The sequence below is a fragment of the Cupressus sempervirens genome, chromosome 5, assembly GCF_028749045.1.
Source record: "Cupressus sempervirens isolate cs-2001-9-10 chromosome 5, ASM2874904v1, whole genome shotgun sequence".
In the NCBI taxonomy this organism is placed as follows: domain Eukaryota; kingdom Viridiplantae; phylum Streptophyta; class Pinopsida; order Cupressales; family Cupressaceae; genus Cupressus; species Cupressus sempervirens.
Window position 1 is genome coordinate 741,864,330 of NC_143122.1, and position 26,379 is coordinate 741,890,708.

At 32.4% G+C, this 26,379-nt stretch overlaps 1 pseudogene across 1 annotated transcript; it reads left to right on the forward strand.

Annotated features, from left to right (window-relative positions):
• Positions 1-4,335: 4,335 nt before the first annotated feature.
• LOC149558055 (ubiquitin-conjugating enzyme E2 2-like) lies at positions 4,336-7,398 on the forward strand (annotated as a pseudogene). The gene is made up of 6 exons (XR_016364970.1): positions 4,336-4,473; positions 4,673-4,757; positions 4,862-4,954; positions 5,396-5,494; positions 5,585-5,670; positions 5,802-7,398. The product of XR_016364970.1 is annotated as a ubiquitin-conjugating enzyme E2 2-like (transcript).
• The last annotated feature ends 18,981 nt before the right edge of the window (positions 7,399-26,379 follow it).

The window sequence follows — 26,379 nt, forward strand, 5'->3', positions numbered from 1 at the left end:
CACAGATCAGAGATGTTTGGCACTTTATCTCTGGGAGGCGATGCAACTTCATGATCACACCCTATAGCTTCTATTCCACCTGAAGCAGGCCACATAGAAGCTCATTATGAACTTCTTCTCGCCCTTGCCCTTTGGGTGGGGTGTGAAGCAACGCTCACATACCTGCACCACTATTCAGTCCAAATCCATGCAACTCTATAGGGCTTATCTTCATCTTCATCTTCATCAACGTTAGCCCACCAATAGATCTTAAAGATGACTACATGCTCTCCCTCACCTGGGTCTATATCTTTCAGTGCTGGAAGAACCCTTAGTTTGTGTCTTGTATCTAGTTTTCTTTTCTCTTTTGTTTGCTTTCTCGACCATTGTTTGGTGGTTTGCTAGTTCTTTGATTCTTCTTTTGTAAGTTTTCAGTCCCATAGACTCTTTTTGGTCTCTCGTTGGACATTAATAAACTTATCTTATCTTATCTTATCTATCAAAAAAATAAATTTAATAGTATATTAATTTTTAATTTTTATTTTTTTTAAATTAAATCTAAAGCAAAAAAATTTTAAAAACTTATATTAAACTAAATCTAAAATTTTAAAACTTTATATTTTTATTTTTATTTTTGAAAGATTTTGATGATTTTATGACCATAAAAACATATTTTTCAAAGAAAAGTATATAATTTATAGATAGGTCTCATTTTAGGTAAGTGGATTTTTTTTAGTTCTAAACATAATTCACATTCAAGGGATAACCATTATATGAGAATGTGTTCCCTTATATTTTTTCATTAAAGCATTATTAACAAGCCTTATAAACATAAAATATATAGAAGAAGAGTTAGTAAAGGTGTTGTGGATTAATTCAATTGGAGAAAGGGCAACCTAAGAGTTTGTAAATGTGTTTTCTTGATTCTAACAAGTGCCACATAATAGATGTACTTACAATATAGTTTAATTGATTAGAATAGTAGAGAAAAATAATTAATAGTTTTAAAAAATTAAATTAATTGTAATGATATGATTTAATATAATTTAATAAATAATTTAATACTTATTAATATTTTCATATTTTTGAATAGAATGTTACATAATATTTTAAAAAAAGATTACAAAATTATCATATTTTAGAAAGTATATATATTCGAAAGTAAAACTTTTTAATATAAAAACATTATGAATTAAAAAGTAAAACTAAAAATAAAAAACAATTCTATTTGACTGGTTAAAATAGAAAATATTAATCAAGAGTTATGCCTAAGTGATTAATCAAGAGTTATGCCTAAGTGATTAGCCTACAACAAATATAATAAGGAAGATGTTAAGAGTTTTCAACAATTTTCAAGGGAGTTTATCTCATTTCAATTAGCAATGAGAATATAATATAAATGGTGTAAAAATTATTATATGTTATTTTTCCACTGAATACTTTAAAAGCTTTTATATTTTTTATTATTAAATTATGTCAAACGTCTTTACAAAGAGATCTTCATTTAATCTATGTTGTCTAATCATATTCACTTAGTCACATATTCATTTGGCCATATCTTACCATAAAAAACATCACACCTTATAGACATGAACTTAAAGAAATGAGAATCCCTATGAAGTAAATCATATTAACTAAATCAAATGTTTTAACAAATATATTTATCATTTTTTTAAATGAATAAATAACACCATGTTTGTTCAGCAACATTACAAAAATTCACCCGAGGTACATTGTCCTCTTTACTTATTAGTTCCTGGCTGCACTAGGATACTTATGCATTGGTTTGATGCAAATAGTTCAAATACCTTAACCAATAATATTTAAGAATTATTTTCAACCTATGCATATATCCTATGTTAATACATTTACGTATATTTTAAAAATATTAAATTAGTTAATTATCTTAATGTTCATTGGTCAAAAGTAAAAATAACAAGGGTGAAAATTATTTTCTATTATAAATAAATAGAAAAATATACTCTTCGGAAAGTATTTATTTTATAAGTCCTTTAAATTTATATTGGCATTGGTTCTAGAAGTATCTTGCCTAAACAAGAAGTTTCTCCCCTGAACATAAATTATCCATAGCCTTCTAGAAAGACATGGAAGCCACTGTTAATAGAAAAGGTTGAAGAAATCATTCTCATGATCGTTATTAAATGAAGGTCTAGCATTGCATGCAATTGTTGGTTCAATCTAATTGGAGTTGGCATGATTGTGACAGGTTGGCAACATTGACAGGCCACTAGCTTTTCTGGCTTCAAATTCTTTCTCTTTTTCTTAAGACTTATAGTCATCTTCAAATATTTTGAAGAATTTGAAGCCGTTTTGACCTGCATAAAAAAAGCTTTATCTTATCTTTTTTAAAGAATTTTTTCGCAAATTATTTTGGTTTTTTTAATATCATAACATATTTTGAGACTTTCCTTTGGATGGCTCTTACCCAAATAATGTAAAAGACCTCTGTGGTGTGTGAATGGGATCAAACCCAATTTTCCACCTTACTGAAAAGTGCTTACTCTATTGGAATTAAACAAATTAGCAAACAAGCTTACTCTGTTTGAATTAAACAAATTAGCAAATGTTGACATGGATTTGCAAGCTTCTTGTGCACGATAAATGTCCTTGACAAATGTCTAAGTCTTTATACATCTGAGCATTCACTGGAAGAAGCCTTGCATACAACTTTTCAAAATGGATTTGTTAATGAGCAACAAAGTATATGTCACCACCAAATTATGCACTACCCAACATGACAACTTCAAATTGAAGTATGATTTCCACCAATAATTTCAACCTTTTACATTATTATCTCCATATTGCAGAGCATCCTATTCCTATTTATTTTTAATCTTCAGGAATTTATAACTAGATTACACTAATCTTTACCTTATCTATTTGCTTATTAATATGAGAAAAGCACATCCAATTTCTATGTCAAAGCCTAAGTAAGAAAAATGTGTGCCTTTAGACATGGAGTCTACTAGGAAGGGTATGGAGAAAGGTTTAGGCATACTATTAGATCATTCCATCAAACTGAAAATACTCTACCTTACTATTAAGAAATTCATGCACATAATACCCAACACTTATTCTTCCTTGATAAATCCATGGCAGTTATAACATTCATTGAGTTGCTTCTCACCAACACAAAATCAACATTGACATCTTAATGTAATTTACCCAACAGTTATTGCAGAAATAATGGGCACAAACAAAAGCTTCCATGTCAGTAATGAAGTGGACATCCATGAAAATGGAACAATATAACTTGTTCATCATCTCTGAGTTGTTTTGCCAAAACCTTCTGAAAAAAGCCCTAAATCTTTTCCCAATTTTTGCTTGTTTAGAAACTAATCATCCACCAATTTTGTGACATTCCACTCCAAATTTTACAAAAGAATCCTTGACTCTACCTTAGATAAACATCAAAGAGCATCAAAGGGAAGAAATAGAGTTAATGGCTTCCACCTATCATTTAGAGTCTATGACTTCTCCTCCAACTAAACAAGTGGACAAAAGCATGAATTGCTTCACTCACTTGTTTTAAAATTTGATGCCACCTGGCAAAAATTACAATATGTGCCCCTTTATTAGATAGTTGATAAAAAATTGCAATTTGAATTTTATATTTGAAAGTAGTTAAAATATTTATTTTTATTTTTATTTAAAAAAATTATGGATAATATAAAAATTATTTCCAATTTTCAGAAATATAATGATATACCACTAAATATAAAATTAAAAAAAAAAAATTTATAGCAAAGTATTTGAAAAAATATCACTGTAGTAAATGTAAATTTAAGAGTAATGCATAAGTAATCATTTCATCAAGTTTAATATTTCATTAATTAAAACCAAAATCAACAAAATTTAATCTTTATTTAAAAATACTTTAATATAATGAACACATATTTATACTTTTTAAAATCATGATAGTTATCTACATTTTCTTCAATGTATTCATTTTTAATCTCAAGATTCTTATGCTTTGTCTCTCGACCACTATTTATTAGCCGATAGGCTTTCACTTAAGCAATAGCCCATCGAGAATTCCTCATGTTGCTGCCTGCATCGTTGGTTGCTCTCAGAGTTTTCCTACCATTGCCAGTTGTCCATGCTGGAGTTGTGGTTGCAGCTGTGTCGATAGATAGTTGTTTGCAACAGGGATGGAGGGTCCACAGGTGTCACCACAAACATTCGAATTGCAGACAGACGGAGGCCACGAGTCTACTATTAGGGCATCACCGGCTCTGCAGATATGGCATAGACATTTGATTTGTACACGGATGGAGGCCACAGGTCTATGGTTAGGGCAGATGCTAGATTGTGCGAGCTTATACACCGAGTCATCGCATCTATAGATATTGTGTATGCATGGCCAGGGCCTGCTATAAATTTGGTGAATGTTGTTGCTGCAGTAAGGGGTCGCACATTTGCTAGGGATTGAGTGTGATTTTTTAGAAGATCTTATAGATCCTGAAAATGAGGGTTTGTGCTTTGGATTTATCATATTATGGCCCTTTTCTATGCTCAATTGTTTTCGTCTTTTTTCTTTGGGGTTTTTGTTTGTGTAAATATTTTGGGTATCCTTTCAAAAATATATCGTTTCTTGTCTCATGCATGTTGGTAGTCTAAGTTTGTGTGAGGGAGTCACTATTTTGTATTTTGTCTCTGTTTTGTCATATAGGGTTGTAGTGCAAGTCCTCACACTGATGAAAATTTGTTTATGTGGAGCACTGCCATCTTTGGTCCTAGCGAGACTCCCTAGGAAGGTGAAGTTGGTTTTTGTTTGAAATTTTTTTTTTTTTGAATGATTCTGTTCATCAACGGTTTTTCCTTTTTTTCACTTGGATTTGATTTTGTGTATTCGGCTTAGGTGGAATTTCTAGCCTGAGATTGATTTTTGGGGAAAACTATCCGGAGAAGCCTCCTCGTGTGAGATTTACATTGGATGTGTTTCATCCCAATGGTAAGTATTGTTGTTGTTTCAAATTTATACAGTCACTATAATCTTTCTTTGGAAACTTAAATCTCTGCAACAAGTGTTGTGGATCTATTAATTTGATTAAGATGGAGCAATTTTTATGGTAAATATAGTTGAAAGAGTTTGCAATTGGATGAAATCTCGTAGGGTTTTCCCTGGCCTTAAAATTTTTATTTTAATCTCATCCAAAAAGAACAGTTGTGGTTTAAATTCCAATAGTAGTTAGATCAAATATCATATGTAGTCTAACGTTATGGATCATGTAACATATGTAATAGTATATATATATATATATATATATATATATGCTTAATTAACAAGATGGAGGCTATGTTGAAGTGAATTTTATGCTACCCATCCTCAATCAAATAGATATAGCAGGAGTAAACTTCACTAACCTATAAAATTGCTTTGATATCCATCCAGTATATCATGATGGAACATGATTAAACACTTTGTATGGACATCATTCAGGATGCCTGGTCTCCTTGCCATAACGTTTGTACAATATTGACATCTATTTAGGTAAGATCTTGAGATTTATTTTAAGAATATCTTGCTGCTACCATTTTCGATAGAGTTTCCTTAATGTTTGTGATCTATTCTGTTTTACAGTCTCTGCTTATGGATCCAAACCCTGCAAGTCCTGCTAATCCAAAAGCTGCTCAATTGTATCAGACTGATATGCAAGCTTACAATAGGTACTTATCTTGGAAGATGATTTTTTGATTTTACTAAATATCACTCATTTAGCCCAACTGTTAATGCTTGTTTTTAGACTGATGATGAGTTTTTAGTTTTTATATATTACATCCTAAATTTCTGATTATAGGAGAGTGAGGCGATGTGCTCTTAAATCTATTGAATCTACATGATGATCAACAGAGTCAACAGATGACTCCATGCAAGCTAATTGATGTATTCTTCTAAGCAAAAATTTGCAGTGAACGATGTGAAGGTTTCTGTTGCCTTCCTAATGTGTACAGTTGTTATTACAATAGTAATAGAACTCAGCTATTACCTCTTGCAAAAAACTATTCAATTTTTCCAAGATGCTCAATTCTCTGTGCACTGGAATTATTTTTTTCATATAAAGATAAATCACCGTACTTCAAAACATTTTGGGTCAATCTTCCATTTGTCTATTCATTTCTTCTTGCTCAGAAGAATGGTATCTGCCAGTAACATTGAACATTTTAATTTATGAAAATAATAGTGATCATCAAAAAGGATTGATTTTTTATAATCTAAAAACATTTGTTTTAGTAGTGGGTGACTTTATAACTCAGAAGTTGCTCTTGAATGAAGGCCTGACATAAAGTTTATGTTCAATGCTTACTTTTAAGGTAGATCATTGGTGCTAATGAATCAATTTTTTTGTCTAAAAGGTAATCATGAAACAAGACGATCTTGAATGAAGGTTAATTCTAAATGTTCTTTGATTTGTTGACATTTTCGAATTCATTTATCCAAAACTATGTTAAAGCTTGCACACAGAATAGAATATATATTTTTTGAGATCATTGAAAATTTATTCTTCAAGATAATCAAAAGTAAATTTACTGCTTGCCTTGCTAACCAACGTTACTTTACAACTCCAAAGCTCTTATAGGACTACTACTATAGATCATTACTGATGCCTTTTTTTGTTTTGTACTTTTAGGGGCCACGAGAAGAATCTGTTCATCATTGAAAGCAAACTGAACATGTTGGTAGGTAGAAAGTAAAAGCAATAACAAGTTTACAGGTTTTCCCGGAGTAATGCCTGCTTTCATGATCCCTGCCTACTCTTAGAGAAATAGATCTTGAATTTTACTAGATAAACATAGAAATGACAAAAGTAACATAGCCGACCAAGGTAACATGCCTTCAACCTACGAACAAAGTGTGTGAGGTGTAGTACTAAATATGAGAATCTATCCCATCGGTTAATCTCCACTTTTTCCCTTGATTCCAATACTTTCAAGTGTCATTTCCATAGTTAGTTTCAATATTTCCAACTCTTTCAGTAACATGGTGTGATACCTTGATGTGTTTGTTGCATTCTCAGGTGCCACCACAAAAATGTCAAGAATCTGATACCCTGATGTGTTTGCTGCATTTTCAGGTGCCGCCACAAAAATATGCTTATGACTAAAATGGACTGAAGCAATACGAGAAACATATTCTCACTTGAGTTTTGAATAACTATAATTGTTCATCACAACTAAAAGGCTCATTGGTGGTTTTGGATGAACTTGTTGATGACGAAAGGAAAGAAGCAGAGTATTTTGAGGCAATGAAACTGATCAAGGTGGTGCATATCATAATTCTCCCATCGGAGGCAGCTCACCATGACACTTTTTTGGAAACCATAATTTCTTAGCTGTAGCTGGACTTTTTGTTTGTATATACTGACATCTTGCAAGAGAAACCCTCACTTTTTCGAAGATGTTGTTTCAATCTTATACTTTCATATGCAAGTGTGTTGGTTTCAACTAGCTGACTTCTGATCTTTTTTTATAAACTCTGAAAATCAGGCACATTTCCTCCATCTTGTTGACCAGCCATTATTTTACCTATAGAAACTACTCAATCCTATAAAGGACTACTTGCACCCGACTTTTCTTTGAATAAGTTTTGTTCCTCTTTTATTCTGCCATATAAAAGCATGATTTCTTAACTAATGACTGGTATAGAATTTCAGCTTATTTTATTTTATTTTATGTTAGGCATGGGTTGGAAGATTCTGTGTGATAGAGCATGTGAAATACAGGTAAGTGAAATAATTTAAGAATTACTATTGTTGTTTGGTGCTTCGTTGTTAATGTACAATGTACATTTAAATTAAAGATGAGCAGGTCCTATGGAAGTAGTATGGAAAGTTTTCAGTTTGAGTTTTAGGTGACATGATATGGTATCAATGCCATGTTGTCTCATATATTTTCTTGCCCTGTAGAGAACCATCACGCACCTATAGATTAATGTTCGGGTAGTGATGGGTTATGAAGATAAGTGCTGTGGACCATAGAAGTTTTAAAATTCTTGTAATACTTTAGCTAGCATATAGAAATGTAATTGTAGTTTTCAAAATAACAAAATGAATTACAACTTATGCACAAAATGCCTTTGTTGCCAAGGTTTCAAATAGGTGGATAGATTTTAGTAACGTATCTTAAATGACCTATTTGGTTCTTACATAAATCATAATTACAGGCTTACCTAGATAGAATGGTCACCCACATAAGCTCAACACAACCACCCACACAACCTTATGACTTACTGTCAAAAGAGGCCAAAATGTCGTCCTTAATTCATTCAAATACAAGATCAGATCTGAACATCCGGGTTCGATCAAATTCAAAAATTGGTTTGCCCTCTATATCAAACTCTTCACGACTTAAACTAATGCTCTATTGTCACCTCCACTCCATATTACAACGGCAATGCCTATCGGCTGTACCTTGCCAGGATACAAGCGCTAGTTTTGTACCCACTTCCATCTCTCGTGTATCTTCATCTCACTTTCATCTTACTTTACAATTTCTAACCTTAGCTTTAGCCAGGAACTATGAAGCGATTGCGTCACTTGTTTTCAATAGCTTTCAATCCCTATGAACTAATTTGAACTAAGGGCCCGTTTGGTTGCTAGAATAGGAAAAATGGAATTAGCTTTCAATCCCTATGAACTAATTTGAACTAAGGGCCCGTTTGGTTGCTAGAATAGGAAAAATGGAATTAGAACTGGTAATTTGAATAGGAATTGAAAATTGGAGTGGGCATTGAAATTACTATTCCAAACTTGTTTGGTTCGATAAAATTAAAATCAGAATTCAAACCACAAACTTGCAGACAATGTGTTCACATGGTTTGCTTACAAGTATTTGTTTGAGAAGCATTCTTACGCAAAGTTTGAAGTCTGGTGAGTTTCAACAAGACGCCTGGAATTCGTTTGTAAGGGGACAACGAGATATCCATGTGAGGAAATCCGAGAGGCTCTAAATAACCCTCCTTGGCATTTGCTTCGAATAATGAATCTTGCAAGGCTTGTGAGATTGTTTTATCGACTGTTTCAGGGAATTTTGATGTGTTTTGTGTTTATCCCGATGTGCAAAACTTACAGCAAATTAAAGATGACATTAACTGTAGCATTTGAAGGGGTTTTGTCTCCATTGTAATTTGAGTTCTGAGATCTGTTCTGAAATCCCGCAACCAATGGCATCTCCTCTAGTGAATTCTACTTCTTCATCTAGAAAATTAAAAACTTTTTACCCAAACAGGCGGCGTCCTCCAATGTTGCAAATGTCCGGACCTAACTGATTATAAATTTTGGATTAATCAAATTGGGAATGGAAATGGCCCATTCCAATTACAAGTATTTTTTGGAATAGACAAAAGCTAATTTTAGGGCTAAAATAGGAATACGAAATCCTATTCTCCATTCCTATTCCATGCACCAAACAAAGAATACACATTATATTCTAATTTCTTATTCCTATTCAGGTTGTATTCCAACAACCAAATGAGCCCTAAAGAATCAAGGGCCTGTTTGGTTGCAAGCGTAGGAATAGAGAATTAGAATGGAAATTTGGAATAGGAATAAAAATGGAGAATGGGAATGGAAAGAACCAATCCCATTCTTGTTTGGTTTGTGTGATATTTGATTGGGAATACCTATCATCATATTGATGATGAATCTACATCTAGGGACTTCCCATATATGAAAACCAATATCAAGGTAGACATAGAAAGCTTTGGCGATGAGGAAAGGATTGGATTTGTGCTAAAAGGACTAGTTTCTACAGAATGGAGAGGAATGGGCCCTACTTAATCTTTTCTTGCTATGGCTTGCAAGTCCACGTCAATGCCAATGTTAGCCCCAAATCAATGAAGTTTAAAATTCGAAGCTAGAAAGAATAAAATCAAATCTTGTGTAGCTGCCGAGCGAACGATTTGTAAGAAGACATCATTTAATCTTGGGGCATTTGCACATGATGCCTTTGAGCGGCCTTATAATTGAGGTGGTCGCGTGCACAGTGATGTCCCTATCAATCGCATGCCTCATAACCCAGCAATGTCTTTGACTCACGTGGTTCTTCTCCTTCAGCACGATGATCTCTGTTGGAATGTTGGCAACCAGCTCTTCGTCATGGGAAAATGTTTGTTGCGATCGAGAAGGTCTTATTCTGTGCGGGTTGTTTTTGTATAGTTGTGGTGTAGTTATAGAGACAAAATTATACTCGACATGCCCATTCCCCTTTACAACAATGCCAATCGAATCCAGTTCGCTTTACCAAACCAACTTTCTGAAATATTTTTGAAATATACAAACAACAGAATGAGCGGAAACGATACCCCAAACATATCAATGCAACATGGACCTGACAGATTGTCAAATATGATTAAATGAGATTGAGAATGGGAAGGGGCATTCCAATTACAAGTATTTTTGAGATTAGACAAAAGCTCATTTTGGACTATTTTAGAAATTCGTAATCCTATTTTGCATTCCAATTCTACCAACTAAACAAAAAATATAATTTGTATTCTAATTTTCAATACGAATTCTCGTGCTATTCCAGCAACCAAACTGGCCCCAAGTGTTTAACAAATATATTTATCATTTTTGAGCGGATAGGCTTCTTCTCTTTACGCCGAGAAAGAAGTACATCGGTGCAGTTAAAAATAGAAGTCGGTTCATCTGTCGATGCATGGTGCGTGGTGATCAGGACAAATTGGCAGAGCGGCAGTACATGAATGGTAGGGAAATTTGACAATTTAAAAACCCTATCGAATATAATGAATTCCTCGGTCCATTATTTGACTCCTGCAGTATCTTAATTATAAATTCGCCTTAAATCATGTGCATCTGTAAACAAAAGTAGTGCAATCAGAATAGTGAATAGAAGTTGTCGCCTTTCCAAATGGGAATGAAGGAAATCCCAAATCTTTTTTTTAAATATTAAATATTATTGTAGCTTCTAAGAATCCCCAAATCTTCCAAGCGAATATATTCCTACTTTTACATAGCAACATTTGGGAGCCTCTCCACTAATAATGTTAGTGCATATTTTTAATTTTAAAATTTAAAATTCAGTACTCTATATGTTTATAAGGTTGTTTATATTACGAATATTTCCCTATTTTCTAATATATAAAATAAGTTTGCTTGGAGGTGTTATTGCAATTTTACGCTAGAAATTATTTTTATGTTATATTAGGTATTCTAATACTTAAAATGACAAGTTTATTATAAAATATAAAATATATAATTTTAGAATTTGTGAAGAATGAATCTATATTTTCAAAGAAATATAATATAATTTATTATTCTGTTTTCTTATCATATTTGTATTCACTTTTATGTAGAATGTAATTATATATTTTTATATTGTATTATTTATTCTAATACTTAAATTGAAATTATTTATTATAAAATATTAAAATTAAAGTCATATATTACAAATAGTTTTCACTTAGATTTCCATTTTTATGATAATAAATTATAATTTAAAATCAAGCATTAACTTCTTCTTCTTTTTTACTATTCACTCATTGATATTATTAAAAATATTACCTTAAAATCTAATATATGAATTAATGTAAAAAAAATATCATACATTATTTTTTATATTTAAACTATTTTAAAATATTTTTTATCTTTTTAATTTTTTTGAAAATATCCAATAATAACACATCACTTAAGCATAAGATTGATATATTAATTTAAAACATAATATCAGGCTTATAAAAGCTATAAAAAAATAGCTCACATGAAAGGAATGTGAGTAGAAAGTTGAGCAACATTTTAGCAACCAATAAGTTTTGTAGTTTAACTATCATATTCAAGTCAAATAATCTTTTTATATTCACACTTCTTGTCATATATTTTTCGTCTATAATAAATAGAGTGTACACATCATGTTGCATCATTTTGGCTCCCACCCCACTAAAGGTTACTATGGAGGCAGTGTCAAGGTTACTCAATCAAACATGAGAAATAAATTTTGGACTAAAAATCATTGTCACACCATGACATTAAGAGTTGTGTGTGTGTGTGAGAGTGAGTGTGTGTGTGAGAGAGAGAGAGAGAGGGAGAGACATATACTAAAAGGAGGGAAAATATGAAGAGTAGATAGATCATAATCAAATATCAAAGTGGGGGATAGTTGAGAAAAGGAGAGCCAAAGAGGAAGAAGTAAGAGGGAAAGAAAAATGAAAAGAAGAGAGGAGGAGGAGGAGATGATAAAGATATATGAGGGAATAGATAGAGAGAGGTGAAAGATAAAAGAGGGGCAAGATAAGAGAGGTATCAAGAGAAAAAGAAGTGTCTATATATGTGAGAGATAGATATAACATTAGGAATAGGAAGGTAGATAGGAGTGGCAACAATTGATATTGGTAAAATAAAGAAGTGAGGATTGACATTTATAAATATGTCTAAAATAAAATTGTATTTATATTTAGCCCACTCTTACTTTTAACCAATGCTCAAAGGAATCTTCTAAACCTTCTTCGTTAACAATACAATAATATTATTTAATATTATAATACTACCGACTTAGTCTTGCAACCTGCACCCTGCAAAGGAGCAGTGCAAGTTCTAATAAATAAAAAACACCAGCGCGCACCAATACGTTTCGATTCTGCAAGGTCTTTTTACTTTCCAAATTCAAAGAATGAGAAAAGTTATTATTATTATTATTATTATAGTATAATGCAACAAGTGACTTCCGAGATGGGAGGCAGGGCAGCCGCCACTAATCTCACGTTACTACTGAACCCGATTGTTTCAGATTCTTTCTGCTATAGGAGATAAGAGAAAGAATATAATTGCCATATTGTTTCAGATGTATCAAGTTCATTGTATAGCCTTTTTCTTTTGCGTGAATGTGGAGTCGAAACATAATTATGGAAGTCATCTTTTACTTCTAATCTAGTCTTCAAACTAAAAATATATCAAGCTCTATTTGCATCATTTCAAACAGAAAACTTCCGACAACTTCTTCAGTATCGTATTATTCTGTGACCTTATTATTTTGGTACATGATAGACAAATCACACATTTCATTACAGAAAATCAAACTGACTCCTCCCGACGACATCTGCATATGAAGTCTAAATCAATGAAGTATGGTATCATTTTTCTTATATCAATGTTTAAATCTTTAATTTAAACAATCTCTTCTATACTCCTATTCCTTTTATCAACTTTGTATCCAAATCTTTTTATTACATGTTTGTCCCTCTCACATTCACGATGCTTATAGTTGTGCTCATCATTTGACATCAATGACAATACTTTTATCAGGTTCAACTTCGTTTTAGGTTCTTCCGTACAAGATTTTTTAATATTTTTTAATATGTGTGTGTGTAACTATTCTACAACAAATAAGTTCATACACCACTATGTTAATATAAAGCAATTTAGCAAAATACACCACTACATATATTCACGATTTTGTTTGAATAACATGACAAAATGTCAAAATACATCACCAAATGATTGTTTCAGTTCAAAAACTTTAGAACAACAATGTCAACATCACTAATCAGTCATAGACTCATGTGATCAAATATCAATGTATCATAATAAATTATCAAAGAATTTATCATCAATAGGCACTTGTTGATTAGAAGCACAATTAGTGCCACTAGCATCAACAGCCTCAATTGTAGTCTCAATCGTAGCCTCATGCTCAGCTCCATCATGACTATGTATCTCAGGATCACAATTTTCAATAGCAAGTGCATCAAAGTGGACTTTCAACTCTGCAGCTTGTGGTTCGATATCTCATTGTTTTACCTCCCCCTTTCTATAGGTATTTTCTTTGTGAATTGTGAGCCTCAAGCTTGAATGCACAAACACCAAGTTATCTACCTTCTTGGAGTTTAGTCAGTTGTCTTTGATTGAGTGGATGAAGGAGTATGTGCTTCACTTCCTCTCACATGATGATCAACTAGCAACATATCAAGATTTGCAGATTCACCAACAAAAAACTAGAAATTAGAATCTTAAGATTAAAGAACTTACCTATGATAAAAAAAAATTGATGCCAACGGGCTACAAGTGTTGGTATCTTTGTCCATGGCTGTTAATGCATAGGATCTCTAATAGAAATAATGTTAGACTTTTATATGAGACTTGTACTTACTTCTTCTTCCTATTTGTGTGCAACAGATCTGCAACTTTGATTTGTCTTAAATGCTACAATAATCTTTATCTTGAATGCCACGTGCTGATGAGAAAGTATTTGATAATCTACAATATATAAGTCTACCGATTCTAGGATTGTGAGTATGTTTGTTATTGATATTGCCTTGTCCAACGAATAGTTTATATTTATAATGTATGAGGAGTCATGTTCCCATAGGGGCATGACTCTACACGTAGGTCATGACCCTACGTGGACATGACCATCAGTTACTAAGTCAATCGATTATAATCCACAATAACTAATCATGCTTGACCATACCCGATAATAACATTTGATACATCGCATGATATATATCGATGGTAATAATAAGATGGAGCCTAATATTTGATCGGTGATAACAGATGTTTCAATATCAATATCAATGCACTCGATATGAATCGATGAAAGTAATAAGAGAAGCTCGATCTGAATCATAAACATGTAACTCTTATATATATATAAAATCATGTGCATGTATAACATTGCAAGTAATTGCAGAGCACCTGAGAATCAGAATTGGAACAAATCAAAGGAGAAATGCACCTGTATGTCAGTTATGTAACAACTTTGGACACACGACAACATACTGCAAAATGGACAGGAAAGGAAAGCTCACCTAGTGAGAATATACTCCTTTTCAGTCACCTATTTCTATGATCCATGTATCTATCATGTTTCTTAATCTACTTGTGATGTTTCTTAATTTATCTTTGTTTTATGGAATTCACATGTTAATGGTGGATTTGATGATGTTCTACTTTCTTTTATACACACACACACACACACACACACACACACACACACACACACACACACACACACACACACACACACACACACACACACACACACACAAGTTTTTTTATAGCATACTGTAACGAACAAGATTCAGATGCTTTGCATTGCTTTGACTGATGCTAGACTTCAATACTCCCTCTTTAGCAAGGGAGAAGTAATAAAGAAATCAAGTAACAGAATATCTACACATAACACATTATTTGACACTACCACTCTAAAAAATAGAGACTCGTCAAATAATTTAAATCACCATGCTATGAACACTATCATAGCATATATTATGATCTCTAATTGTTTGAAAAAATATCGAGAGTAATCATGCATTCCTATTTGTGTGTAGCAGGTCTACAACTTTGATTTGTCTTTAATGCTACAATAATCTTTATCTTGAATGGAAAATGTTGATGAGAAAGTATTTGATAATTTGCAATATATAAGTCTACTGATTTGGGGACTGTGAGTATGTTTGTTATTGATATTGTCTTGTCCAGCAAATAGTTTATATTTATAATGTATGACTATTCATGTCCCCATAGGGGCACATGACCATCGGTTACTAAGTCAACCGATTATAATCCACAATAACTAATCATGCCCGACCATGCTCGATAATAACATTTGATACACCACATGATATATATCGATGGTAATAATAAGATGGAGCCTAATATGTGATCGATGATAATAGATGTTTCAATATCAATATCAATGCACTCGATATAAATCAGTGAAAGTAATAAGAGAAACCTGATCTGAATCATAAACATGTAACTCTTATATATACGCACACACACACACACACACATGCATATAATCATGTGTATGTACACCATTGCAAGTAACTACAGAGCACCTAAGAATTAGAATTGGAACAAATCAAAGGAGAAATGTACCTGTATGCCAGTTATGTAATAACTTTGGACACACAAAAACATATTGCAAAATGGACAGGATAAGAAAGCTCACCTAGTGAGAAATATACTCCTGTTCAATCACCTATTTCTATGATCCAAGTATGTATCTATCATGTTTCTTAATCTGCTTGATGGTGTTTCTTAATTTATCTTTGTTTTATGGAATTCACATGTTGTTGGTGGATTTGATGGTGTTCTACTTGCTTATATATATATCAATTTTTTTATAGCATACTGTAATGAACCAGATTTCAAATGCTTTATATTACTTTGACTGGTGCTAAACTTCAACACTCCCTCTTTAGCAAGGGAGAAATATTAAAGAAATCAGGTAACAAAATATCTACACATAACACATTATTTGATACTACCACTCTGAAAAATAGAGACTCGTCCAAAAATTTAAATCACCATGCTATGAACACTATCATAGCATATATTATGATCTCTAATTTTTCGAAACAATATTGAGAGTAATCATAATGCATTTTTTATTCATGACTTCCAACATGTCCAGAACAAACTGTCATAATAACAGGCATGTCATTTGTAAGATCGTCACCTTACAAAGATTGCCTTTTGAATATATATGTCTCTAAAATATCATCATCTTTCATTACATATCTGATGCAACTATTCAACTAAGAAGCATAAACACACATATAAATTGAAACTTAAGTTCAATATTCAAAAATTACAAATTGATCATATCAAGTGAACAACATTGCATATGTCACTTTATGTATTTGAACTTTAGAAGTGTATAACTCTCCCTCTAATTCCTCACTATGGGATTCTCATTCCATTTTATCTCTTTGTTCAACAACTTAAAATGTAAGATTTTCATCCTTTTCATACTTAACTTCTGCTAGGGTTGCTTGAATTTTTCTCCCATCCTAGATAGAAGTTGTGAATGTGACCAAATGTCACATTTGAAGCATTGTACGTTGGACCAATCTATTTTCCTGTATGATTTAGTAAAGTCCTTGTTGTCTTGATGAAGTCCCTTTCTTTTTCTTTTATTATTGCTACTGGCTTGAAGAGCTTGAAATTCTCCCTCTTGATTTGAAATGATTCCTCTTGTGATTAATCTTGACTCTTCTTGAGTGCATTTATTTTTTAGTAGTTCAAACATAGGAAGATTTGGTCGAGAACTTCGTCCACGAATAAATGTCTCCCAAGATAGTGGTAGTCTTTTTAGGGCTATAAAGCTAAGTTCTTTGTCATCTACTTCATTTTCAATGGTCACAAGTTGATCTTTTAATTATGAGATTCTTAAGAAATAGGATGTAATAGTTTCTCCATTATTCATCTTGACATATAGTAGATTTTGCTTCAATGTCAGCAATCTACTAGTATTATTGATTTCAAAGGTGTTCTTAATAGTGGAGATCATCTCAAATGTTGTAGAAAAACTGGACATAGAACGAAGAATATGATCTTTAATGGAGTCTATAATAATTTTCATGGCCTTATTGTTGTGCCTTTTCCATGTCATTTTGTCTGGATCATCTCAGGAATAGCTTTGTTTGATTCTACATAATCTTCTAATTCCATTGCTCTTAGAACTATCATGACTTGATTTTTCCATGAAGAAAAATTTGATGAGCCCTCCAATCTATCCAACCTTACATGGTTGGCCATTTTAGTTTTGAGAATGAAATTCTAAAATGGCTAAGTCTGCAATTTTATATTAATTATGAATAATAAAATTTATTATTAGGATGGCTTTGATACCATGTTAATGCATAGGATCTCTAATAGAAATAATATTAGACTTGTACTTACTTCTTCTTCTTCCTATTTGTGTGCAGTAGGTCTGCAACTTTGATTTGTCTTCAATGCTACAATAATCTTCATCTTGAATGGAAAGTGTTGATGATAAAGTATTTGATAATCTACAACATATAAGTCTATCGATTATGGGATCGGTTATTGATATTTCCTTGTCCATGGAATAGTTTATATCTATAATGTATAAGATGTCATGTCCCTTTAGGGGCATGACTCTACATGGCCAAAGGACACGTAGGGTCATGACCCTACATGGACATGACCATTGGTTACTAAGTCAACCAATTATAATCCACGATAACTAGTCATGCCTGACCATGCTCGATAATACCATTTGATACACCGCATGATATATATTGATGGCAATAATAAGATGGAGCCTAATACTTGATCGAGGATAACAGATGTTTCAATATCAATATCAATGCACCCGATATGAATGAGTGACAATAATAAGAGAAGCCCGATCTGAATCATAAACATGTAACTTTTATATATACACATATATCTATATCTATAATCACATGTGTATGTAATATATATATATATATATATATATATATATATATATATATATATATATATATATATATATATATATATATATATATATATATATATATATATATATATATATATAATTAGTTTTCTTACAACATACTATAATGAACTAGATTCATATGCTTTGTATTACTTTGACTAATGCTAAACTTTAACAAGTACCACCATTTATGAGTATCAAGATTGTTCTTTCCTTCAAGAGCATCAAGACCACAATCATCAGTGCTCGTGGAACTCATAAATCTGGACATCACTGCAGATCGTAGGTTCTCAAAAAAGAGTCTTCGAAGGGTTGCCTTGTACCCTTGAGCAACTTCAAGATCTTTGTATGAGGCAACTCAAGTGGTATTCCCCTTAAGAACTGATTGGCTATAGAGCTAGGGCCTCAATGCAAAGGCATTTAGATGCAAAGGTGTAGTCATTTTGTTCCAACTCTCTACCATGATTACTTGTAGCTCCTTGAAGAATATTTCATCAGGATCTTGATCTTTCTCATTTATGATATTTCTAATGTCCTCAATCATGAAGTCAATGCCATCATATACCTCACCCAAGAAAGGCCTATCAATGTCAGTGTATCAAATCATGCTCAATATAGGCTCGGTGATCTTCAAAGGGTACTCAACACGATTCCACCAAGTTTCATATAGTATCAATCCCCTTATGGCAGTTGCCTTGGCACTATTAGATTGCTTCCATATACTCCAATTAGCCATGGTTACCATTCTAGACAATGTGTTTTTAAACTTGACAAGGCGCCTCAAAACTATAGTGTTGGAGACAAAGTGGGTCTTAACAACCTATTTTAAAATAAAAACAATAATAGATTAAAATATTTAAAACATAGAAAATTTACTAAAGTGACTAGATTTCTAAAACATGTTTAAATTTTAAACAATTCAACTTACCTTCAAAAGCTCCACTTTCGAGAATTTTCTGAATATGGCTTGTGTCATATGGTGGTTTGTGAAAAACATTTCGATCTATTGTGCCTCTTCATACATTTTTTTTATCCACTCAACCTTAGTGCCAATTTTTTGCAGCATAAGTTTGAGTGAGTGCACACCACAAGGTGTCCAAAAAATATGTTCACATCGCTCCTCAACCAATAAGTCACCAGCCCTACAATTCTTTGCATTGTCAGATATCACTTGAACAAAATTTTGAGGGCCAACTTGCTCAATAGCTTGGATGAGAATGTTTGCAATGAAAGGACCATCCTTGTAGACATTGCAATAACATTTGCAAAAGGATGATTCCTTGCATCTTTTCATCCATCTAATACTATTGCCACACTTGTTTTGACCCATAAACCCTTGATGAGAAACATGGCATTCTTACACGACCCACCTCATCATCCAATGAAGTGATGTGTATATTCTCATAACTAGGGCCTTTGAACCCATTTGGAGCCTCATTAATTTCCCTCACCATGCATTGCCAATATGGTGAGTGAACAACAATAAATGACAATCCATTTGCATAGACGCATCTAGCTATGGCTTGATCAACAATGTCTCCAGCTTCATTTTGGAATGATGATCCTAAGGGTCCCACTGCTCTCTTACAATTTGTTGTTGAGGATGACACAAGAATGGATGGCCTTTTGTAGATGGTTCAGTAGGAATGGTAGTTGAAGAAATAGATGATGTTTTTCCTTTCTTTGAAAGCCTACCACTTTCCAACTAATGTGAAGAATTGGCCCTCCTAGCAGCTTCCTCTGATAGTTCATTGTAACATAATTATAATAAGATTAAAAAATTAACAAAACTCTGAAATAGTAAATACTTGTAGCAGTGTAGAGGCCTACTGTAGAGGGTCATGACTTAGTGAATAACTATTTGGGTTCCAATGATTTGAAATATGCCTATTTGTGAATGGCTCTCTGCAGGAAGCTTGCCAAACAACCTTGCCTCTATCAAAGAAAAGAAAACCAACGATTGATCCTATCAATCTATTAGTGAGGAAAACCCATCCAAATGATTAATACAAAGCTGCCAAAAATCTAAAATTGCAACTACCAAAAATCCCAAATGGGGGTGGAACATGCACTGATGGCATCGTTTTAGGTTGTAATATGCCAAAACAGAGATGTTTTAGGTTTCAACATGCTCAAAAAGCGCTTTGCATCAGAGGAAAAATCAACAAAATGACATGGTTCCCAAATTTGTTTCACATTCCTCTCGAGCTCTGCTGACATCAAACAAATTCACTACGAATTCCCCAAAATTCAACCAAGTTCCAAAACAACGAATCCACAAGGAATTTCGAAGGTAACGGGGGAATTTGGACCGAATTTGAGCAGACTTCGAATCTCAATGAATCAAATGTAAAATTTTACAATTTCTGGGCGAATATGGCAACTCACTTGAAACTGCAAATTTGTAACATTTTTTTATGTTGTGGGCACATAAGCATAGATTCGAAAAATTGAATATCATAGTTAGTTGTAAAGAAATAATAGAGATAATGAAATGAAGTAACAAAATAACAAATAAGAGGCTTTAGTCACAAAGAAATAACAAGGCAATGAAATGAAATGAAATGTGTTAAAGTATTAGACCGTAAGTAAATACTATTCTGAATTGTTTCAATATAATATTAAAATAATGTTGAGATGTTATTGCTGAATGGAGAGAGAATGATATAATAATGAATCCACTAAAAGCACTGAAGACTTATTGATATTTCTGTGTTCATTGTGATTGTCAAAGAGGTTCAAGGTTATATAAATATGATGGAGGGCAGACTATGAGTCACGACCGATAGGCGTGACTCACGCTAGAGTCACGTCTATCAGGCATGACTCAAAGTCACCCCCCGATACTTATGTTTATGATCGATAACAATAGTAAACTGTCATTTGTTAAGTCGATAATTCCATAATGCAGTTGATTAGTTAAGTTGGCAAGGTTACCGATTCTAATATATTGAAATGTGTTTATAATATAAAATCTGCACACACACACATATGATCCATTTAATATTTAAACATATGTAACAATAACAATAACATAAATAATCACAAATCCATTAAGATCATTATAATTTATGTTTTGACTATTCATTAACACTCCCTCTTAGATTAGTAAGAAAGAAATACACAGAAGAAGTCTTTGATCAGAAGACTTCTTAATGTCAGATATGGTTGATTCATCAACTTATATTTGACATCATATAACATGAGAGTTGGTCTATTAGAATATCTATAATATGATATTCACTAAGCTCTCAAGAGTAATAGCTTATCAAAAACATCAATTTAATGATGATCACCAAGTACTTAGAATGGTATTGGCCTATTAGAATATCAGGGCAAGATATACACCAAGTACCGAAAATATATCTATACAAACAAATTGTAGATAATCAAATTAATGATATCAACCACCTAGTTGTTGATATATAAGATAAAGCCTTTACATGAAACAATTTCGTAAAAATGAATCATGCTACAAGTTATTGTAAGGACGTCACTTTACAACAACTTCTCCTGATATAAGTGAAATCATTTTGAATTCGTCACTTCTTAATGATTAGCACAGGTTATAAATTTATAATATATGAAATGTACAATAATCAATTTCTCTGAGACATTTCCTCATATTTTACAATCATACCAAGTTCTTTATGAAAATGCTCCACTTTTGTTTTAGCAAGTGGTTTGGTAAGAGTGTCTACAATTTGATCCTCTATACTAATATATTCCAACTTGATTACATCCTTCTCAACCATGTCTCAAACATAGTGGTATGGTATATCAATGTGTTTCGATCTATTATGAAACACTAGATTAAGAGATAGCTTGATACAACTCTAGTTATCACAATAAATAGTAGTAGGTGGAAGTGGCTTTCCAAATAATCCAAATAGAAGTTTCCTCAACCATACAACTTCTCTTGCTCCCATAGATGCAGCTATGTACTCGGCTTCTATAGAACTTTGTGCTATTAAAGACTGCTTCTGACTAAACCAAGATATCATTGTTGAACCAAAGGTAAAACAACATCCTGATGTGCTCTTACGATTCTCTAAATTTCCTGCCTAATCAAAATCTATATATCCTCTTAGATTTAGTTTAGTTTTAGTGTATTTAAGACCATATCCAATTGTACCACCGAGATACTTGAGAATGTGTTTTGCTACTACTAAATGAGTTTGTTTAGGTTTGCACATGAATTGACTGAGAACATTTACAACATAACAAATGTCAGGTCTTGTGTTTACCAAATACATTAAAGAACCAATTATCTGTCGATATAGAGTAGGATCAACACTTTCAGAATCTTCAGTTGCTTCTTTTTAGTTTCAAGAGGTTTGTTTCCATAGGAGTTTTCATTGCCTTGCTATCCAACATGCCAAATGTGTTGAGTAGATCCAAAGTATACTTTCCTTGATTTAAGAAGATTCCTTTTGAATGCTGCCATACTTCTAGTCCCAAGAAGTAGTGTAGTATTCCTAGATCTTTCATTTCAAATTCAGATATGAAATCTTGTTTATATTTTTCAATTAGATGATCTTCTCCTGTAATCAAAAGATCATCAATATATAAAACCATGATTAACATATCCCCCTGTATTACCTTGTAATATAAATTTTGATCTGCAATGTTTTTAGAGAAGTCAAGTTTAGTTAAATGTTGATCTATTTGTTCATACCAAGCTCGAGTAGTTTGTTTCAATCCATATAAAACCTTTTTTAATTTGCATATATGAGATTTTTTATTGTGTACTTCAAATCCTTTTGGTTGTCCAAGATAAACTTCTTCTTCTATAACACCATTCAAAAATGCAATCTTTACATCCATTTCATGAATTTTCCATCCCTTGGATGCAGCCATGGCTAAAACAGTTCTGACTGAAGTATATCTTGCTACTGGAGCAAAAGTTTCCTCATAATCTATTCCTTCCTTTTGGAAAAATCCTCTTGCTACAAACCTTACTTTGTACTTGTCAATACTTTCATCTATAGCATGTTTAATTTTAAATAGCCATTTTGAGGAGACAACTGATTTATTTTTGGGTCTAAGAATAATATCCCAAACATCATTTTTAAGTATGGAGTTATATTCTTCTATCATGGCATCTTTCCAATGTTGATGTTTTATAGCTTCTTTGACATCAGATGGTTCAGATTTGGAGATTTCACTCATTAATGCAATGTAACTTGAGTATATATTAGGATGTTTTCTTTCCCTAATGAAATCTGAGGGAATGGAATTGTTTTCTTCAATTAGCTTTTTGAGCCATGGTGGCCTTTTCTTTTCCTCAAAGGTGTAAGTAATGTCCATGGGTTCAATTGATTTATCTTCCTCCATTAGAGACCCTCTCATTATCAGAGTTTTGTTCTTCTATAGTTTCTTCTCAATTTGATTCATTTTCATCTTTAGATCTTTTCTAGGCCAAATCTTCATCAAATATTACATCTTGACTTAGTTCGATATTTCTTTGTCCAAGGATATAGATGGGATAAGCTTTGGAAGTTTCACTATAACCTACAAAGATTTCTTTCTTTCCTGAGGGCTCTAATTTGATTCTCTTCTCTTTAGGAATATGTACATAGATAGGGCAGCCAAAAATTCTTAGGTATTTAAGATCAAGTTTCTTCCTGGTAAATACCTCTTCAGGGATCTTGAATTCAAGATAAAGGTGAGGACACCTATTTTGAAGGAAAACAACAATATTTGAAGCTTCACCCCAAAGAAAAGTTTCAAGATTTTGATCATGAAGCATTGCTTTAGAAGAATGAACTATTGATCTATTCTTTCTCTCAACTATTCCATTATGTTGAGGATTATAAGGAACAAAACACTCCCTCTTGATCCCAACAATTTTACAATAATTTATAAAGATGTCAGAAATGTACTTTTTACCATTGTTTGTTCTTAAGACTTTTATTTTCTTTCTAGAAAGGTTTTCTACAAAGGCTTTAAACTCTTTAAATTTTGTTAGAATTTCTTCAAATTCTTTACTTTTAAGAAAATAGATCCAAGCCTTCTTAGAAAAATCATCCACAAATATGATATAGTATAGAGAACCTCCTAGAGAAGGAACTGACATATGACCACATAAGTCTGAGTGAATAAGTTCTAGAACTTCTTTGTATTTGGTTTGACTATTTTAAAATGTAGTTTTAATATTCTTCCCTAGAGCACAACCTTTACAAGTTCCTTCATGGTATGGATTAAGTTTAGGTATACCTGTTACCATTTTTTCTATAGAAGGTAATCCTCAAAAATGAAAATGACCTAGTCTCTTGGGCCAGATTTCATTTTTTTTTTTAAGGAATCATGAATTAGAGCTGAGAGAGAGAGAGAGAGAGAGAGAGAGTTAATCTGATAAAGACATCCATGTCTAGAGCCAATTTTGTATTCATTTTTTATGTTAGAATTCTTAGGCCAAGCTAAGACCTTTCCTTCCATAAATGTAATCTTGAGTCCATCTTCAAGAGCAAAGATAGAAAGCAAGTTTTTTTTTTATACCACGTACATATAGTACCTTAGTAAGTTCAATTGTTTTTCTTGATTTTAGATGAATAGTACATGTTCCTATTCCCATTACAGGATAGCTTGTATCATCTCCAATGGTTAATTCATCAACATAGTCTTCTTTTAGAGAGTCTAACTATCTTTTAAAACCTGTGATATGTCGAGAGGCTCCGCAATCAATTACCCAAGTACTTGATCTAGTTGATGCTTCACTGGAGAGTGTTGAATAGAAAGCATTGTGTTCAAAATTTCCATTAGAGTTTTGAGTGGTTGCAAATGAAGCTTGTGACTTAGTTCTATCAAGACATCTAGATGTTGGATGTCCAGTTTTATCACACCTATAACATTGCATTTTGGAGAAGTTAGGTGGCTTAATTTTTCCTTTGCATTTTCTTTTCTTCTTATTTACTTGAGTTGAGAGAACTTGAAAATCTTCTTTTAAAGAGGAAACATTTTGGCCTCGAGCTATTTGCATACACTCTTCTTGTATACAATCAGCTTTAAATCTTTCAAATTTAGGTAGTTTTGACCAAGAGCATACCCCTTGTTTGAAGGTATCCCATAATGATGGAAGTCCTTTAAGAGCCAATATTGTTAACTCCTTTCCATCACAAATGTGTTCTATGGATGAGAGTTGATTTTGAAGTGTAGTTATTCGCATGAAGTAAGAGGAAATTTTCTCTCCTTTATTCATTTTAATATTTGACACTTTGTCCTTTAATGTAATGATCCGAACAACATTGTTTATCTCAAACATATTTTCAAGAGCCTTGTACATCTCATGTGCAGCGTCTAGTTCTGAGATTACAGGGAGTAGATGAGTTTTAACGTCCACAATAATTTTCATAGCTTTATTGTTGTCACTCTCTCATTTTTCTAGTTCATCATTTCCTTTAGGTGATGGGTAAGATTTTTCAATAAACTTATTTAGATCATGTTCTTTAAGTAAAAGTTTTAGACGTAGCTTCCAGCCTGCAAAATCTAAATCACCTTCTAGTTTTTCTTCAAGCCTCATACTGTTCACCATTTTATTTTAATTAAGTATTTAAAATCTGATTTCAAGATCACTTCTTTAAACTTGCTCTGATACCATATTAAAATATCAGACTATAAGTAAATACTATTCTAAATTGTTTCAATATAATATTAAAATATTAAAATAATTTTGAGATGTTATTGCTAAATGCAAAGAGAATGATATAATAATGAATCCGCTGAAAGACTTATTGATATTTTTGTGTTCGTTGTGATTGTCAGCGGGGTTCAAGGTTATATAAATATGATGGAGGACAGACAGTGAGTCACGACCGATAGGCGTGACTCATGCTGGAGTCACGTCTATCGGGCGTGACTCAAAGTCGCCCCCGATACTTATGTTTATGACCGATAACATTAGTAAACTGTCGTTTGTTAATTCAGCAATTCCATAATGCAATCGATTAGTTAAGTCATCAAGGTTACCGATTCCATTATATTGAAATATGTTTATAATATAAAATCTGCATATATATATCATTGCATTTAATATCTAAACATATGTAACAATAACAATAACATAAATAATCACAGATTCATTAAGATCATTATAATTTATGTTTTGACTAATCTATACATTAACAAAATGGAATTACAGAATAACACATAAGAAACTGATTTATGTGGGTAAAATCTTGACAAGGA